Below are 7,356 nucleotides of genomic sequence, written 5' to 3'. Positions count from 1 at the left end.
TCAAATGATCATCTCTTTGCCAAGGACAATGAACAAAACGCTGAATCTCTAGAAATGTAAGGTACAATAGAATTTTATCTGAGTGAAACTATACAAATTCCTATTCTCCTATTCTCGAAACATAGCCACAGCTCTATTCGACTTCTAACACTCCGAATAAAGCAACTCTGAAATAAAAATTAAAAATGAATCCCTTTCGATGAACGGATTTTAAACTTTTTATAACTATAGAATAAATATTCATATTCGGGGGAAGTACTTAAATTTACATGATATTAAGAGATTATAATAATTCTATTTTTTGTATCAAATGCAAAAAAGAATAATCTTATAACAATACAATCCAAACCCGTATCAAATGGAATTACTTTTTCTACTTTCCTTAAAAAAAAAAAAAAAAAAAAAAAAATGTTTTACTATGCAGGATGTCCCAGAAAAAGGGGGAAACACAATTTTATTTCCATAAATATTGCACTCAGAATATGTACTTCTAGTTAAAAAGTTCTATGAATTAAGGCAAAAAACTGTATAAAAGCGCTATGGTTGCTGTGGTGGTTGATCGTAAAAAAGTTAAAATTTCGGACATATGTATTAATTGTATTTTTGTATACACTCAATTACAATTTTATGTTTACAAAATTTATAGAGATATGCTTATTTTTAAATTTAAAGGGAATTATTACAAATTTATTATTAAAACAATTTGAGAATAAAATTATATGAACTACCTTATTCATGTTTCTTTGGATAGAAAATACTAACTGAAAGAAAATCAGTGTACTGATTTCATTAATTTTCCCCTTTACTTTGCAAAATAGTTTGATACGTAAAAATACTTATTTTTTATTTAAATAAAAAATTAGGAGATAGTGAAATTTTATTTAAAATAATATTATCTTTACGCAGATTGCTTAATACTTATACTCCGTATGTTTAAAAAAAAACCACAATCATGAAAACAACTATATTTCAAACGAGCTATAAAAGGGCGTCTATTTCAAATACTGATTCTCTAGTGAATTTTAAGAGACAACCAATACGAAAATACAAATATTTCAAAATTAAACATCCATCATATCGTATTAATTATGTTGCTTTCAACACAAAAACAAACGGAATAAGAATTAGTGCAAATTATTAATGCATGTATTATTACAAACTCTTAAGTGAGATAAACAGTGTCAATGTTTAAATACAATAGATCAAAAAGTAATTTATATAATAATCGTAAATTTAAAATAAAGGTGAGTGTCTCATTATGAGCATGAAACAGTTAGGTTCTCTTTTTTTATTTTTTGTTTTGAAATGAATTCGTTAAAATGAAATATAGCTCAAATTATAATTAGAATAAAATTAAAGCTTTTCGATTTGTTGAGAAAAAGCATAGATAATAACAAGTGTTTTCAATTTCGAATATATATTGTTCTTCTCAAGAAAGCTTAAACTGTTTCTTGAAATAAGCTCTCTTAATGCATCTTATGCATCGCTTATTTTTTAAAAATTGATATAGATTATCTGAATAGTTAATGTCATAAATATTTGTTTCATATTCTCTTAACTAAGGTTTAAATATTTTAATAAAATTATTTTAAGGAAACAATTTGCAGTTTATTAAAGTAACTTTAAATATCTAAACACAAAACTAAATTTTTAATCCTCTTTTCTAATTTACTTACACATTCCTCTATGGATTTGCAGAACTACAGTTGAAAAGTAAATATTACTCAGATAGGATAACCTAGTAATAATAACCTCAACGAAACTGCTCAAACTTTGAAATACATTATTAAAATAGTTGTTGCTACGTACTTATTCCATATATTGAAATGTTTATATTTCAGAAATTTCCTCCGTATTTTTTTATTTTCTTTGAATAATATTTACATCAATCATATATCAGTTGTATAGAATTTCTTTTTATAATATCAGTACTAAACACGAAATTGTACAATACCATTTTATTTGGATTTTAAAAAGAAATGAATGTTCACAATTGCTGGCAAACACGAGTCAGTATTTATATTAAAATGGTCCTTCGTAATGAATCATTGCATTTGTAGTCAATACCTTGAAAAACATTATTATGCAATTAAAATATCCTTTTCAAAGTTACATTTGTTTGATATTTTTTAATTATATATATATATATATATATATATATATATATATATATATATATATATATATATATATATATATATATATATATATATATATATATATATATATATATATATATATATAGAAGCTCTGACTTTTATTATTTCATAACAAATCTTTAGAAAATGATATGAGTGTTGCCCTTTACCTGCCAAAATGCGCGGTGTATCTGAATAATCCTCGTCATGGTAACATGGAGGCCGGCAGCTAAGGTTGAGTTCTAATGGCCGTCACTAGTTCAGATCAACCCTTACAGGAATGAAGTACGTTCCATCATGAAAGTCGATGTAACTCGATGTCAAACCTGTTCGAGGAGCGAGAACCAATCACCATACTGGAAGCTTCTCATTCCCATTTCTGAGGTGCTTCCTGGAGGGATGAAATTTATATGAAAAATTACTTTATGAAAACTGAACAGAAATATTCAAGTTATTATTTTTTGTTATTGAGGAAGTTTTATTGCTATAAATATGTGAGGCACATTCTCAGTAATAGGATAGAAGAATGTCATGTTTAATGTCAGAGCAATTTCCATAGACTTGTTTATGGGCCTGGTTTTTTTTCGGTTTAATTTTTCGTGATTTTCCTGCTAAATTTTTCGTTAGTCAAATGTCGTCTCATTAGTATGGTGTAGAAATTTGTTGAGAACAGGCTGAAGTGAATACTCAAGTCGAATTTAGTTCGGTTAAAAATTATGAGTTGCTTTCCAAGAATACCATTCGTGTAGCTTCAAAATGGGATGTTGTTTCATTAAATAAGGAAAAAATTGAAATATTTACTGTAAATCTGTTGATCGGATAGATGTTTATTTTAGCTTTTTATTTAAAAACTCTTGAAAACTTTTACAAACCTTTTTATTTATAATATCTAGTTAAGGATGGAAAAAGTTCTTCAGTTAAATATATGATGCATCATCGAAAAGCCAAGTATTTTAAAAGTATTAACTATATTAACTATATACAGGGTGTCGGCTTTAATCATGGTCTAAGAACTAATTTCTAAAACTTTTGAGACAAGCAAAAACATTCAAATGAAAAAGTCTTTAAATAATGTAAAAGTTTGTACTTTACTTTGCTTGAATCAATAAATGTATTTAAAAAAATACAAAACTTGCATTTTTATATAATTCTTCGGTATTATTAGTGATATTTAATATAATATATTCTTATCACGCTAAAATTTTAAAGGAAAAAAAAATGTTTAATTTTTTTGCGACTAAAGCTGACAAAGTTATGAAGTCTTAAATACCTTTATTTCAGATCATTAAATAATTTCAATGGCCACTTCGAGGAAAATGCAACAATTAACAGGAGAAAATCACAGATCTGTTTAAAATAATGAAAACAAAATCTTCATAACTTGGTCTGTTTCAGTCACAGAAGTGTGAAATGTTTTAGCTGAAAATATTTGCAGGACAAATATATTTTATTAAATATGACTAAAAGAATTAGAAAATTGTAAAAAAAAAAAAAAAAAAGAACTCTTTGCCAGTTTATCAGCAGTACATTTATTTATTTAAAAGACATTAAATATGATTTTCTTACATTTCTTTAAATCACATTTTTCTCTTAGAATTGTGTGCCTATCTCTAAAAGTTTAAAATTAGCTAAGGGCCAAGACTAGAGTAGACCTCCTTTTTAATTAATAGCAGAATATTAAATATAATAGAAATGAGGAAAGAGATATAGATAGAGTAAATATTTATCTTACTTTGTGAATATTTTACAATATTTGATTGAGCAAAAAATAGAATAAAAGATTTAGGGCCTTAGCCTGGAAGGTATATAGTGAAAGTACTCGTTATAACTTTAAGAATATGGCGAAAGCTTTGCAGTTTAAACAATACAGAATAATGATTTTGTCCTTGTACAACGATTCCTCTACTAGTTTTTATCTTTTACTGGGAATCACTGTTCATTAGCAAACAAAGAGAATAAAGGAATAAAAACGAATTTCATTCAGTTTGATTTCGTTTTAATTTTTTGTTATGTAGCAACTGTTTTTTTTTTTAATTTTATAGTAATCCAGTGCAAGTTTCGAAAATTATTCAAGGGTTTTGAGAAAAGAGTAAAATATTCATGCGTTTCTAAAAATAAATGACAAATGAAATGAATGATACGATAAAACAAGCTATTCTATATAGGCTGGAGCAGAATAATATGTACTACTCTTGTGAATGTAAGAGCAGAAAATCTAGATCATGCTATGTTATTCGCTGAAAATTGTCCGGCAAATTTTTCGACCTTCCAATATGAGAAAAAATTACTTGATTCATTAAAATGCATTGAGAAGGATTTCTAGTTAATATCGTGAAAGTGAAACTGATTAAAAGTTTGATATGAATATATTCAAAATATAAATTTCCAAGAATGCGTTTTATCACAAATATAAAGCGTTACTATGGATATTAAACTAAAACATCATATAAAATAGATCAATACTAATTTTTTGAGCATTTTAAGCATTTCTGTTTTCTTGTACACAGCGAGAAAATATTGTAATCGTCAAAAAATTCAAAGATTTGAAGAGTTCACTCACACTTCAGACTTTCCTTAGTCTGAAAAACACATTTTTGGGATTATACCTGCCTGTGAACACGATGGTTCAAAAACGTCACGAGCTAACTGAATGAAATTTGAAATTTGATGAATGAATATGAAGTCTTTACATGAAATGGTTAGATTTCTTTCAAATTTTGAACAAAAATCCATTAAGAGAAAGTCTGTCTGTCTCTGCCTCTCTGTGCATGCGAAAATAACGACTCAAAAACACACATCTATATGGATGAAATTCGGTGCAGCGATTTATTATCAAAAATATAGAAAAATGCAGAACTGTCTTCATAATAACAATACTTTTTTTGCTTGAAATGTTAGTGTATCAGGAATTTTTTACTACTCAGTATGATTGATAAGACCAGGGAACTATAAAAAATTAGACAGTAATTTTTACAAGCAAACGGGATAGCTACGAAACATAAAGAGACAGATGGAAAAACTTCATACACAGGTTTAGAATAAAAAGTATAGATCCGAATAAAATTTGAAGCCAAATATATCAAAGAGCTGATTGTCTATTGGTCTATACTTTCATATGCATGCTCAAATAACTCAAAAACGTAACAATTTGGATCTATGAAACATTGTGCACATCTTTATCATTTAAACTGAGGATCCGTATAAAATTTTGAACTAAATCTCTCAAAGGATTGACCATCCATCGCTCTGAACATTTACATTCGTGTAAACGCGATAATTAAAAAACACAACGAATTAGGAAAATGAAATTTGGTATGAGATCCTGTTATTAAAATTGCAGTTCAATGCCAAATTTCCGTTCAATCTATCCGAAGAAGGAGTCTGAACTGCATGCTCAACTTTTTTTTTTATTCCTCAGTGTTCTAGTGCGGGAATCTAAAAATAAAAAGCGGAGTACTTGTGGCATTCACGGCCTTGCCTAAGAACGACAACTTTTATACGGGGTGTGTGTGGGGGATATCTTTAGGAAGTATGCAAGAAAAATTTAAAGAGACTACAACTTTGGTTTATTAAAATTCTCCTTCCGAATCGGAAAATGCTAGGAATGCTATAATCGAATTATTTTTTTTATTTCGAGCACCCGTAATAAACAATGGGAAAAATTACTAATTTAAACTAATCGAAATGCATATTACATTGAAAAGTAAAAAAAGGACAACCACAAATTGTTTTTCCCTCTTTTTATTCTTAAAATGATATGTTGTTAAGAGAGGTAAGCACCTTTATTTATTACTTGATATGCAGAAATGGATTTAGAAACTTTGGAGCTGTGTCAGAGCATCAACATAAGAAGAAAAAAGAAACAGTTTCAAAATGCTTCAAACAGTGTTGATCAAAACATATATTGCTATCTAGCAGTTGATTATTTCTTTTATTTTAGTACACGTGTTATGCAGTGTGTTATTATTGTGAGCATTTGACCGTTGTTAATTTATTTGTTTGACAAAGGAAACCAATTCCAAATAATATTGATTATCTATGGACTTTCTTCTGTGATTTGAATGTTTTTTTGTATATTATAGGATAACATGAATGTTACGCTGGTGTGGTGTGGTGTGGAGAGGGGGGTGCCAGCTCAGGTGTCGTCCTCGTCATCTGACCGTGGTTCAAAATTACGAGGTCCGTCTCAAAATAGCCCTAGTGTTGCTTCAAATGGGACGTTAATATAACCAAACCAAACCAACATGAATGTTACATCATCTATTCTTTGTGACTGGGACAATCGAATTTGAAAGAACTATTAAACAATATGAGAATGTAATTTGAATATTAAAATTTCTTCGTCAAATCCTAAAAATACTTTTAGAACTGACTTGGTAGATTCTCATAAAGATAATAGACATTGTATTGTATGTAATAAACAGATTCAATAATAAATATGATCTAAAATGAGAACACAATATTCTTTTAGTATTTTTGTTCTGAAATGGAGTAAAGAGTAAGGTAGATTTTAAGAAATATGCTTAAGCTTTATTTTCCGTACTCTACAGTAAGAAAATAAGAGAAATCAATGTTTATATTATTTATATCCATTATATATGTAAAACATAGACACTTAAAACACTTGTTAAAACATAGACACTATTGTGGTAAACCAGCTATTTCTAAAGAAACTCAGTTGATACAGAAAAAGATGATGAATCGATAATTCTTATATCTTAAAAATACAAAATCAGTTACTGAATCTAAGAAAGCTCCCCACACAATATTTTTTACACACCACAAAAGTTTATATAAATCGGAACTGAAAGAGAGATCATTAGTGAAAGAGGCATTTTATTTCGTAAATCATTACTTGGAAAATAAGGATTGGTCGCAACTTGAAAAATCGCTAGAATAATGAGAGAAGAAAAAGCAGTTTGGGAGCAGTTTCTTAGTATAATTAGAAAACTGATCGATCTCAATAGTTGAAATACTGCTCAAGAATTAAATTCATTTTTATGCAGTTATAGAAAATAATATTTGAAATAAAAGAGTAATGTTTTGCAAGACAAAAATTACAATAATTTTTATCTTTCAATACACTAAAGAAGTATTAAGTTGGTTTCGATTTCCTAATATATGTCATGTTATTCTTATTAATGAGACTCTAAATTGTCTCAACTCATGTCCCATTTCTTTATTTTAAGGCCCTTGAATTTGTGAAATAGAACATTTA

Source organism: Argiope bruennichi, chromosome X1 (genome assembly GCF_947563725.1).
Source record: "Argiope bruennichi chromosome X1, qqArgBrue1.1, whole genome shotgun sequence".
NCBI classification, from domain to species: Eukaryota; Metazoa; Arthropoda; class Arachnida; order Araneae; family Araneidae; genus Argiope; species Argiope bruennichi.
The sequence above is the reverse complement of the archived record's forward strand: the minus strand, read 5'-3'. Positions refer to the sequence as shown.